We start from the raw sequence: 13,007 nt of genomic DNA, 5'->3' as shown, positions 1-13,007 counted from the left end.
AATGTTTCATTTTGAGAGATGAGTCAGAGGTTATGTAAATAGTGCTTGAAGATGAGGTTTTGTGTTTAATGTTTTCAGGAAATGGAGCAAGGTTTCAGAAATTGTGTTTTAGCAATTGAGAAAAACTGTAAACACGTCTGTAAAACCACAATGAGGACATAACCTGCTCGGTAGGTCTTTCATTCATCATTGGGTACATCGTACGAAAAACATCAGAGTAATCTGAAATAGGGGCATAATTCATGTTCAAATTCACAACATAACATACATAGGCATTTCATCATTAAGACCTTTTGGAAATAATGTCTGGAGGGTGAAAATCCCAAAACATTGTCTTTTACTCAGAGTATTATTAATATCACCTCCCCTGTCTGATATCTTAACTTCTCTATGCCACAAAATCTAAAGGTAGAAATGTCATGCTTTAGGTCATTAAAATGTACTGCGACTGGATCCCTGTCGTTTCTCCTGATTTAACTATTATGTTCACTGATTTTGAGAGAACGAGGTTTAACCTACATAGCAGAGCCTACACGGACATTTAATAATGTAAATAACATGGGTGGTGGAGCACGTAATGTCATTTATTCAGAACCGTTTTCCTGTATGTGGGTGGCAGACATATTCACACTTCATCATGTTGTTGCACTGTGCGCATCCTCTACATTTATAGCTACCATTTGGTAGAGGGCGTAAAAGAGCCTGGCTGATTTTCTTTTGTAGCTGGCAGTGGGCATGGACCAATTTATCCCGACCTCTCCTATACACAATAAGTGGTGGATTTTTAAATTCAGCCGGCAAAGCTGGGTCCGATGATAAAATATGCCAGTGTTTCTTTACCACACCTCCCACTTTTCGCGAGTTCAAAGTATATGTGGTTGTGAACATAACGGCGTGTTCTTTAGCTTTAGCGGGTCTTTTTTGTAGCAGTTCATCTCGTGTTTTACCCAATGCCAAATGAAGAGCTTCATCCACACATTGTGGCGAATAGCCTCCTAGAAACCTAATGCGCATCTCCGCTGCTTTTTCTAGATAATCCTCTGTGGAGTGGCATATACGGCCCAGTCTGAAAAACTGGCTTCTAGGAAGTCCTCTTCTTAATGGCTCAGGGTGGAAGCTGTCCCCCTGTAATAGAGTATTTCTGTCCGTTTCTTTTCGATACAGAGTTGTAAACAGGGTTCCGTTTGATTTCGCAATCCACATATCGAGGTAATGAACGCGTTGAGTGTCACTTTCAATAGTGGATTTCAGATTGGGGTCAATGTCATTGAGTAGTGCCATAAAATCTGACTGCTTTTTCCCCGTTCCTTCCCATATGCAAAAATTGTCGTCAACATATCGATACCACGTCAGGACTTTATTCAAAAATTGATTTTCGTTTTCATTATTAAAAACGTTCTTCAAGAAGACCCACATAAAGGTTAGCATAGCTCGGAGCGAATGTGGAGCCCATCGATGTTCCATTCGTTTGGAGGTAGTATTCATCATCAAACCTGAAATAGTTATACTTCAAAACATATTCTACCAGCTCTAAAATAAAGTTTGTTGGTGGATATTCATTAGTATCTCTGTCTCCCAAATAGTGAGCTAGTGCTGCCAGCCCCCCCGCATGGGGAATGCTGGTATATAGACTCTCCACATCTAATGTGACCAGAATACAGTCTTCTTTCAAACCCGTTATTGGTGAGATCTTGTTTATGAAGTCTATAGAGTCTTTTACATATGATGGCAATGCTTGCACATGAGTTTTAATAAAATAGTCAAAGTTCGACAACGGCTGTAGCATTGAGCCTATTCCTGCAACCACTGGTCTGTCTGGATAATTGCCTTGTTGTGTTTTAGGTTGGTGTAATTTCGACAAAATGTAAAGGCATGGACGTATGGCACATTTACAGCAACGATATTGATATTCAGGTTTTGAGATAAGGTGGTTTAATAGGCCTTGCTCCAGATTAGAGGTTTTGAGATAAGGTGGTTTAATAGGGCTCCAGATTAGAGGTTTTGAGATAAGGTGGTTTAATAGGGCTCCAGATTAGAGGTTTTGAGATAAGGTGGTTTAATAGGGCTCCAGATTAGAGGTTTTGAGATAAGGTGGTTTAATAGGGCTCCAGATTAGAGGTTTTGAGATAAGGTGGTTAAATAGGGCTCCAGATTAGAGGTTTTGAGATAAAGTGGTTTAATAGGGCTCCAGATTAGAGGTTTTGAGATAAAGTGGTTTAATAGGGCTCCAGATTAGAGCATATATCCCTTTGGAACACCTGTGTGGGATCAACACTCTGTTTTCTATAGAAACGTTCATTACTGAGTTATCTCTGAATTTATTCTTTATAGTTTTCATAGTCTAGAACAACAACAGCATCCCCCTTATCTGCAGGTTTAATAACCAAAGATCAATCTTGCATTAATTCATTAAGTGCCTTTTCTTCTGTTCTAGTGAGATTCTTCTGAATGTGGTTTGTTGTTCTCGTATATACTGACATGGCTTCTTGTTCGACTAACCTACAATAGGTATTCATCGAGGAGTTGTTAACCATGGGACACAATTTGCTTTTGGGCTTAAAATGGGTACCAGTTCTTTGATTTGTTTCTAGGCTCGAAACAGTGTTTTGTGAAAACACACGCTTAAGTTTAATCTTGCGAAAGAATTTAAACAGATCTACTTTCGTATCGAATGGTTTATCTGTACATGTAGGTACAAAAGAGAGGCCCTTGGATAAGACTGAGACTTGCGCGTCAGTAAGGTCTTTTTTGGAGAGGTTAATTACCGCGTCCTGCTGTAGCTCCGTGTCCACGGCCTGTGTTCCAGGTCTCCTCTTTGACCGCTTGCTTCTCCTACATCTTTCATTTTCTTTCGTGGGGCCTTGTGTTGCGTCCGGGCAACAACAAAAAACGACAGTGTGCGACGGTAGCTGGAGTCGCTGTCTGTAGGGAATTCGCTCTCAGTGGATGCCTCTGTGTCCACGTTTCCATGTCCTCCCACTTCTGCGTATCTGCGTCCCCCGATCAGTAGTGCGTCTCTACGTCGGCCTCTCCGTGCTCCTGTCCTTGGGCCTTCCCATGCGTACACCTGGTTGAGCTGGTAGTCCTCTGTGTCTCGCTGATATTCTATATAAGTCTCTATATTTCCCAATGGACTGGTTGATCGTGTCGTCTATGGCTGTGAAATTAGGGCCTAGAATCTCCTTCCAGTACAACCTCATGTTCGCTAATCTTAACTTCAACTTCTTTTACTTCCTTCGACACATGTTCAATGATTAATAACATTAAATCTAAAGAATATTAGAACTTACGGCCTTTCTCAATAGCAAGGCTATGCTCACTGAGAATGTAAAAAGACAACGTTTTCCTTAATTTTGGGTCAGTACGAGTGGTCAGCTATTCTGCAACTGTGTACTCTCTGTTTAGGGCCAAATAGCTTTCCAGTTTGTTCAGATGTTTGGTAAATTATTTTCAATGAGTCAATAAATTATATTTTAGTCTTCTCATGATTTGGTTGGGTCTAATTGTGTTGCTGTCCTGGAGCTCTGTGGGGTGTGTTTGTGAACAGCCCCAGGACCAGCTGGCTGAGGGGACTCTTCTACGTGTTCATTTCTCAGGAGGTGATGGATTTATTATGGAATGTCTCGGTCTCGCGCTGGTGTATTTAGTACGGTGTGGTTTCTTCTACCCTCTTCCGTTAAGCGAGCTGTGTCTATGGCCGGTTAGCTCAGTTGGTTAGAGCGTCGTGCTAATAACGCGAAGGTCGCGGGTTCGATACCCGTACTGGCCAGAATTATTTTTACTTTTCTGTGAATGTCTACACTCTATTGATTGGGGTCTACCATATGCGTTTTAAATTAGTAGTATGAATTGTCAATTATTCTTTTATTGTGGAGTTACATTTTACTGTAGGAGTTTTCATTAGTCTTTTATTATCCAAGGAAGGGAGGACAGGTGACTTCATGGACTAAGTTAGAATGGTGAAGAAACAGATTGACTGGTCGGTCAATCATTTGATTAATTCATTATTTACACACACACGCACGCACGCACGCACGCACACACACACACACACACACACACACACACACACACTTACCTTTCCCCATGCTCACTTGGTCACACATTAACTAGAGAAGGGCACTAAGTACAGAGAGGTAAAGAGCCAGCAAACAGCTGCACCCTCTTTCTCCACTCCTCTCTCTCTCTCTCTCTCTCTCTCTCTCTCTCTCTCTCTCTCTCTCTCTCTCTCTCTCTCTCTCTCTCTCTCTCTCTTTCTCTCTCTCTTTCTCTCTCTCTTTCTCTCTCTCTCAATTTCAATTCAATTTAAGGGCTTTATTGTCATGGGAAACATATGTTAACATTGCCAAAGCAAGTGAGGTAGATAATATATGAAAGTGAAATAAACAATTAAAATGAACAGTAAACATTACACTCACAGAAGTTTCAAAAGAATAGAGACATTAAAAAATGTCATTATGTTTATTTACAGTGTTGTAATGATGTGCAAATGGTTAAAGTACAATGAGGTTGGCTCATTTAAAGAAAGACAACATGTCTGTCTGTCTCTCTCCTTTTCCTGTCCTTCATCTCTCTTTCCTCTGTAAGTGGTCTATGTGAGGAGACTAGACTCCTTGGTCACAGAGTGTGAGTGTGAAATGCTTCATTCTATTCCATTAACTGACAGGTCACAGTCGTTTATTCTGTTAAATCAATGATCACTATTAAGTGTTATTATCATGGGTATCAGAAATGGACTATGGGGAAAGGTCTTACAACACAGTGTGTATTCAGGTTCAGCTGTACAGGACTGAAATCAGCCAGTCAACTACAACTACAGAGAAAGAGAGACAGCCATGGTGTTGATCATTGACAGTGTGCAGTAGAATGGAGTCCTTGGAACTGAGCTGGATTTGTTTAGGTTCTCTGCCCTCTAATGGTAGAATGTAGACATTGTAGATGAACGACCACCTCCAGATCCATATATGGGTGTAACCCCCTTCCGTTGCTGAAACGTTTACCCCAGGCCGGTTAGCTCAGTTGGTTAGAGCGTCGTGCTAATAATGCGAAGGTCGCGGGTTCGATACCCGTACTGGCCAGGATTTTTTATTTATTTTTACTTTACTGTGAATGTCTACAGTGTCTCATAACTCTATTGATTGGGTTCTACCATATGCGTTTTAAATTAGTAGTATGAATTGTCGATTGTTGTTTTATTGTGGAGTGACATTTTATTGTAGGAGTTTTAATTAGTCATTTATTATCCAAGGAAGGGAGGACAGGGGACTTCATGGACTAAGTTAGAATGGTGAAGAAACAGATTGACTGGTCGGTCAATCATTTGATTAATTCATTATTTACACACACACACACACACAGACACACACACACACACACACACACACACACATACAGTCTTGTACAGCTAACCTTGTTGGAACACACAATTCAGTCCCATTCAAAATCCTATTTTCCATACCCCTAACCCTAAACCTAACCTGTTCTCTTTCCCTTACTCTAACCTTAACCCTAAACCAAAAACCTAACCTTAACCCTAAACCTAACCCTAGCTCCTAATCCTAACACGAAAACTAACCCTAGCTCCTAAACCTAATTCTAACCTTAACCATAAACCCCCTAGAAATAGGATTTGACTTCTTGGGGACCAACAAACTGTCCCCAGTTGGCCAAATGTTTGTGGACTATTCTTGTGGGGATTTCTGGTCCCCACAAGAATAGTTAAACACGTCCACACAAACACTCTCACACACACACACACACACACACACACACACACACACACACACACACACACACACACACACACACACACACCTTTCCCCATGCTCACTTGGTCACACATTATCTAGAGAAACATACTAAGTACACAGAGAGGAAAGAGCCAGCAAACAGCTACACTCCTCTCTCTCTCTCTTTCTTTCTTTCTCTCTTTCTTTCTTTCTTTCTCTCTTTCTTTCTCTCTCTCTCTCTCTCTCTCGCTCTCTCTGCTATATTTAGTACAATGAGGTTGGCTCATTAAAGAAAGACAACAAGTCTGTCTCCCTCCCTCTCCTTTTCCTTCTCTGACTCCCTTCATCTCTCTTTCCTCTGTAAGTGGTCTATGTGAGGAGAGGAGACTCCTTGGTCACAGTGTGGGTGTGAAATGCTTCATTATATTCCATTAACTGACAGGTCACAGTCATATATGCTGTTAAATCAATTCTCAATATGAAGTGTTGTTATTATCATGGGTGAACGGCCCTAAACAGTGTCCCATGCATTGTCAGTGGGGTTTGTAAACCAACCCGGATGTAATATAATTCTGGTCACATGTTGACTCAGTGGCGCTTCTCCGTGCGGGAGGGACGTACACTCTGGAAACAGGAATGGAAAGCTAAAGTTAGCTAGTTAGTCACAGATATGTACGTTCAGCCTGTTAATTATTTCAGTCCGAGTTGTCTTATCTTACGAAGTCAGCACGGCTTAACATAGTTCATTTCGTTTTTGACCTCGACATTGTTGCTGGAAAGATACTTTCAAAGCTAACATGTTGTCGCTGCTAGCTAGCTGATGCTAACGGCGCTAGCTAACCTCATATCTGGATGCCTCACTCTAGTTCCCGAGAGAGCAGCATACTGGTAAGTCAACTTTGCTTTCAAACTTTGGAATCATCTGTAAAGTTGTTTTACATGCAGTCATACAAGCTAGATAGATATTTTGTTGAAAGCCTGTTGTCATTCATTGGTTGTTTCTTTGGGGCTAGCTAAGCTATCACTAGCTACCTAGGTGGATAATAATGTGATGTACAGTAACGTTACAGTATTACTGAATGACAACATTATAGCCTTGTCTCTACTAGTTGGCAAGTTGGTTGATATGGTGCAGTAGGTTATACTACAGTACAACATTACTAAATGATAACAACGTAGCCTTGTGACCAGATAGTAGTTGGTTGATATGGTGCAGTAGGTTACAGTACAACATTACTAAATGATAACAACGTAGCCTTGTGACCAGATAGTAGTTGGTTGATATGGTGCAGTAGACTACAGTACAACATTACTAAATGATAACAACGTAGCCTTGTGACCAGATAGTAGTTGGTTGATATGGTGCAGTAGGTTACAGTACAACATTACTAAATGATAACAACGTAGCCTTGTGACCAGATAGTAGTTGGTTGATATGGTGCAGTAGGTTACAGTACAACATTACTAAATGATAACAACGTAGCCTTGTGACCAGATAGTAGTTGGTTGATATGGTGCAGTAGGTTAAGGTACAACATTACTAAATGATAACAACGTAGCCTTGTGACCAGATAGTAGTTGGTTGATATGGTGCAGTAGGTTACAGTACAACATTACTAAATGTTAACAACGTAGCCTTGTGACCAGATAGTAGTTGGTTGATATGGTGCAGTAGACTACAGTACAACATTACTAAATGATAACAACGTAGCCTTGTGACCAGCTAGTAGTTGGTTGATATGGTGCAGTAGACTACAGTACAACATTACTAAATGATAACAACGTAGCCTTGTGACCAGATAGTAGTTGGTTGATATGGTGCAGTAGGTTACAGTACAACATTACTAAATGATAACAACGTAGCCTTGTGACCAGATAGTAGTTGGTTGATATGGTGCAGTAGGTTACAGTACAACATTACTAAATGATAACAACATAGCCTTGTGACCAGATAGTAGTTGGTTGATATGGTGCAGTAGACTACAGTACAACATTACTAAATGATAACAACGTAGCCTTGTGACCAGATAGTAGTTGGTTGATATGGTGCAGTAGGTTACAGTACAACATTACTAAATGATAACAACGTAGCCTTGTGACCAGATAGTAGTTGGTTGATATGGTGCAGTAGGTTACAGTACAACATTACTAAATGTTAACAACGTAGCCTTGTGACCAGCTAGTAGTTGGTTGATATGGTGCAGTAGGTTACAGTACAACATTACTAAATGATAACAACGTAGCCTTGTGACCAGATAGTAGTTGGTTGATATGGTGCAGTAGGTTACAGTACAACATTACTAAATGATAACAACGTAGCCTTGTGACCAGATAGTAGTTGGTTGATATGGGGTGCAGTAGGTTACAGTACAACATTACTAAATGATAACAACGTAGCCTTGTGACCAGATAGTAGTTGGTTGATATGGTGCAGTAGACTACAGTACAACATTACTAAATGATAACAACGTAGCCTTGTGACCAGATAGTAGTTGGTTGATATGGTGCAGTAGGTTACAGTACAACATTACTAAATGATAACAACGTGTTGGTTTAAGGTACAACTTCCTATTGAGGAAATGTAAGACAACCCAATGTCATGTTTAGTTACTGACATGAATAGAAACATATACAAACAATCTATCACATGTATTTTATAAAGCCCCTTTTACATCAGCAGTTGTCACAAAGAGCTTATACAGATACCCAGCCTATAACCCCAAAGAGCAAGCAATGCAGACGTAGAAGCACAGTGGCTAGGAAAGTCTCCCTAGAAAGGCAGGAACCCAGGAAGAAACCTAGAGAGGAACCAGGCTCTGAGGGGTGGACAGTCCTCTTCTGGCTGTGCTGGTGGAGATTATAAAAGACTACAGCCATTTAGACAGATGACCAGCAGTGTCAAATAATAGAGGTTTATAGAGGGTGCAATAGTTCAGCACCTCAGGAGTAAATGCCAGTTGTCTCTTCATAGCTGAGCGTTTAGAGGTTGAGACAGTAGGTCCGGTAGAGAGAGACAGGATCAAACAGCGGGTCTGGGACAAGGTAGTACCTCTGGTGAGCCTTGAGCAGGTCAGGGTTCCATAGCTGCAGACAGAAACAGCAGAGACTGGATCAGCAGCACGCCCAGGTGGACTGGAGACAGGGACAGACAGGAGTCGTCAGGCCAGGTAGTCCTGAGGCAGGGTCCTAGATCTCATGTCATTCAGTAATACATGTCCTTTGATCTCCTTTTTACTGGACACTGTTGATAGGCATTTTTCCCAAGCTAATCCCTGATTGGCCGACTACAAGGATGTGGTCAGGTTGAGACTTCTGAGTCATAATAACACAGAACACACACGTCAGATTGCAAGGGCAAGTACAATACGTGAGTTACTTGATGTGGAATAGAGTTCCATGTAGTCATGGCTCTATGTAGTACTGTGCTCCTCCCATAGTCTGTTCTGTTTAGGTTGGTGTGTAGTCAAGGCTTTGTCATTAAAATGATATTGTGCCTATTTTTCAGATCTGCCCACCTGCTCAGTGGGTGACAGGTCTTTCCACCAAGCTGTTCCAGGCCTGGAGTGGCATGCTGGAACTTCCAGAGGCTTCTAGACCTGAAGCATTGTGATGTGGTCCAGGTAATTATCAAACACACGTATACACACTCACTCAATCACTCACTCTGTTTTGAAGTAGAATTATTTTAACTTGTGAAAATTGTGCCTCTCTTTTAGGTCTGCCAGCCCCAGCAGTTCAGCTGCAGTCTCAGCAGTCCTCTGCTGTGGTCTTTCATTTACCGGCTGCACCAGTTCCTACTACACTGGCCGTGAAGGGAGAAACTGTTGAGGAGACCCAGATGGATACAGGTCATTCAGAATTCCATTGCATATGCTCAGTCACACCAACAGATGTACACAGACATGTTGTTGACCTGTATACTTACTGTCACTTTGTGTGTCTCTCTTTCAGATCTGCCTGACAGCCTCACCCAGAAGACACTGGGCCTATCAAGACTGACAAAGCAGAGATGGGTGGCTGACAAGGAAAAATAAAACACACACACACATTATCCACAATGTAAATACATTGTAATTACTTGTTTATTTAATGTTTGCTGCATTTTATTTGAGGATTGGAGAGATCTACTCCTTCATATCCATTCTCAATATCTCCATAATTACTCTCCATATCTATCAAATCAAAGGGTGATTGATAATATTGTAAAAGACTATGGCTTAATGTTTACAGTTTGAGGAAATTCTGTGTGCTTTTTTTCTAAGTTGAAGAACATGCCTCTCTCAACAGACACACATTAGACCCAATGTAAATACATGGTTTATTTTATCTCTGCTCCATTTTATTTGAATATTGTGTGAAATAAAATATCTTCACAGCTGAAGCAACAGTTTGGTTTATTGGATATTTCTCTGATTTTAAAATGAATGACCAAAAAGAAAGGAAGTCTGCAGCCCTGCAACCCTCTGGGAGTGTGCAGGTTTTGTCATCTGCAGTTGAAACAGGGCCCCAACAACCCTCACAAATGTACAGGGTTCCCAGGAGTAGCAGGCAAATATGTTTGTCTTGCAAACGTTTTTTTTAATGTACCAAAGCCATTCCCTGGCTACCCATCCACATCGCTCAGGCCAAACTAAACGTTTGTTCTCCACAATGAATGTTTGTACATTTCAGGGTAAATCATCAGGCAATCAAGGCCAAGGAATGTAGAGAGAGAGAGATGACCTGGAGGGAGTTTCAGCCTCAGTTATTTATGCAGCAGAAAAGCGGAGATGGGTGGCTAACAAGAAAAAAAGAAAACATACACACACTCTCACACATTAGTATGTAAATATATCAATATATTGTCATTTCTTGTTTATTTGTTTTTATTTTCTGATTAGAGATATTTAGGCCTACAGATGTTATCCATTTCCCACAACAGACATGTGCAGTTGTGCTTACTCACAGTTGGTGGAGAGGTCATGGTTAGGAGAGATGGGGGGCTGACAAGGAAATAATTAAATACAACATGCATACACATTCTCTCTCGCTCTCCCACACGCACAATAAACATGACACACACACGCACACAATAAACATGACTCACACATTAGACCCAATGTAAATACATTTTAATAATTTGTTTATTTTACGTATGCTCCATTTTATTTGAGGAAAATATCTGCAATAAAGTACATTCACAGTTAAAGCAATGTCTTTGGTTTATTGGATAGTTCTCTGAATACAATGTGTGACCAGAAGGAAGTCGGCAGACCTGCAACCCCTGGACTGTGTAGGTTTTGTCATCTGGAGCTGAAAAATAGAGAGATGGGAGGAAGAGTGGAGTTTAAAGGTTTATCATTAATAACACACACAATTCTAGAATTAATTCATATTAGAATATATTACATAATAGTGACCAGTAGTTACTGTATTGTGATGGTTTAGTTACTGTATTGTGATTGTTTAGTTACTATATTGTGGTTGTTTAGTCATAGTTACTGTATTGTGGTTGTTTAGTCATAGTTACTGTATTGTGATGGTTTAGTTACTGTATTGTGATTGTTTAGTTACTGTATTGTGATTGTTTAGTAATAGTTACTGTATTGTGATTGTTTAGTTACTGTATTGTGATTGTTTAGTTACTGTATTGTGATTGTTTAGTAATAGTTACTGTATTGTGATTGTTTAGTAATAGTTACTGTATTGTGATTTTTTAGTCATAGTTACTGTATTGTGATGGTTTAGTCATAGTTACTGTATTGTGATTGTTTAGTTACTGTATTGTGATTGTTTCGTTACTGTATTGTGATTGTTTAGTCATAGTTACTGTATTGTGATTGTTTAGTTATAGTTACTGTATTGTGATTGTTTAGTCATAGTTACTGTATTGGGATTGTTTACTTACTGTATTGTGATTGTTTAGTCATAGTTACTGTATTGTGATTGTTTAGTTATAGTTACTGTATTGTGATTGTTTAGTCATAGTTACTGTATTGGGATTGTTTACTTACTGTATTGTGATTGTTTAGTCATAGTTACTGTATTGTGATTGTTTAGTCATAGTTACTGTATTGTGGTTGTTTAGTTACTGTATTGTGATTGTTTAGTCGTAGTTACTCTATTGTGATTGTTTAGTTACTGTATTGTGATTGTTTAGTAATAGTTGCTGTATTGTGATGGTTTAGTCATAGTTACTGTATTGTGATTGTTTAGTTACTGTATTGTGATTGTTTAGTAATAGTTAATGTATTGTGATTTTAGTCAGTTACTGTATTGTGATTGTTTAGTCATAGTTACTGTATTGTGATGGTTTAGTAATAGTTACTGTATTGTGATTGTTTAGTCATAGTTACTGTATTGTGATTGTTTAGTTACTGTATTGTGATGGTTTAGTCATAGTTACTGTATTGTGATTGTTTAGTAATAGTTACTGTATTGTGATTGTTTAGTTACTGTATTGTGATTGTTTAGTGATAGTTAATGTATTGTGGTTTTAGTCAGTTACTGTATTGTGATTGTTTAGTCGTTTAGTCATAGTTACTGTATTGTGATTGTTTAATAATAATTACTGTATTTTGATTGTGATTGTTTAGTGTTTTATTTACTCAATCAAGTAGTGTGAATCAAGGAGGGATCGAATCGTGTCTCAAAAGCAGCAGAAAAGGTCAAATAAGATCACCACCTTTTCTGTTGCGGATATACAGAACTGGCTGCGGGGAACTGAGCTGGATTTGTTTATGTTCTCTGCCCTCTAACGGTAGAATGTAGACATTGTAAATGAATGACCCCGTCCAGATCCATATATGGGTTTAAGCTGCTTCCATTGGCCGTGTGTTACGTCAGGCCGGTTAGCTCAGTTGGTTAGAGCGTCGTGCTAATAACGCGAAGGTCGCGGGTTCGATACCCGTACTGGCCAGGATTTTTTTTACTGTACTATGAATGTCCACATACACTGTTTCAAAACTCTATTGATTGGGGTCTACTATGTGGTTTTTAAATTAGTAATATGAATTGTCAATTGTTGTTTTATTGTGGAGTGACATTTTAATGTTTTTTTCTAACTCATTGTATGAGTTTTCAGTTGTCTTTTATTTATGTATTTCACCTTTATTTAACCACCTTTATTTATTTATTTCACCTTTATTTAACCAGGTAGGCCAGTTGAGAACAAGTCCTTTATTTAACCAGGTAGGCCAGTTGAGAACAAGTTCTCATTTACAACTGCGACCTGGCCAAGATAAAGCAAAGCAGTGTGACACAAACAACAACACAGAGTTACACATGGAATAAATAAAA

General features: G+C 39.6%; 1 long non-coding RNA gene and 3 other non-coding genes across 4 annotated transcripts; all 4 read left to right on the top strand.

Moving 5' to 3' along the window:
• Window positions 1–3,695: 3,695 nt before the first annotated feature.
• On the top strand, window positions 3,696–3,769 carry trnai-aau (transfer RNA isoleucine (anticodon AAU)). The gene has a single exon. It is a non-coding gene; the product is annotated as a tRNA-Ile (tRNA).
• Window positions 3,770–5,004: 1,235 nt separating this feature from the next.
• Window positions 5,005–5,078, top strand: trnai-aau (transfer RNA isoleucine (anticodon AAU)). The gene has a single exon. It is a non-coding gene; the product is annotated as a tRNA-Ile (tRNA).
• Window positions 5,079–6,313: 1,235 nt separating this feature from the next.
• LOC115182612 (uncharacterized) lies at window positions 6,314–10,110 on the top strand. Its single transcript, XR_003873835.1, has 4 exons — window positions 6,314–6,617; window positions 9,235–9,349; window positions 9,446–9,577; window positions 9,681–10,110. It is a non-coding gene; the product is annotated as an uncharacterized LOC115182612 (long non-coding RNA).
• A 2,443-nt stretch (window positions 10,111–12,553) lies between these two features.
• On the top strand, window positions 12,554–12,627 carry trnai-aau (transfer RNA isoleucine (anticodon AAU)). Its single transcript has one exon. It is a non-coding gene; the product is annotated as a tRNA-Ile (tRNA).
• Window positions 12,628–13,007: the final 380 nt, after the last annotated feature.

The sequence above is a fragment of the Salmo trutta genome, unplaced genomic scaffold (genome assembly GCF_901001165.1).
Source record: "Salmo trutta unplaced genomic scaffold, fSalTru1.1, whole genome shotgun sequence".
Classification (NCBI taxonomy): Eukaryota; Metazoa; Chordata; class Actinopteri; order Salmoniformes; family Salmonidae; genus Salmo; species Salmo trutta.
This window is presented reverse-complemented; position numbering and strand designations above follow the sequence as displayed.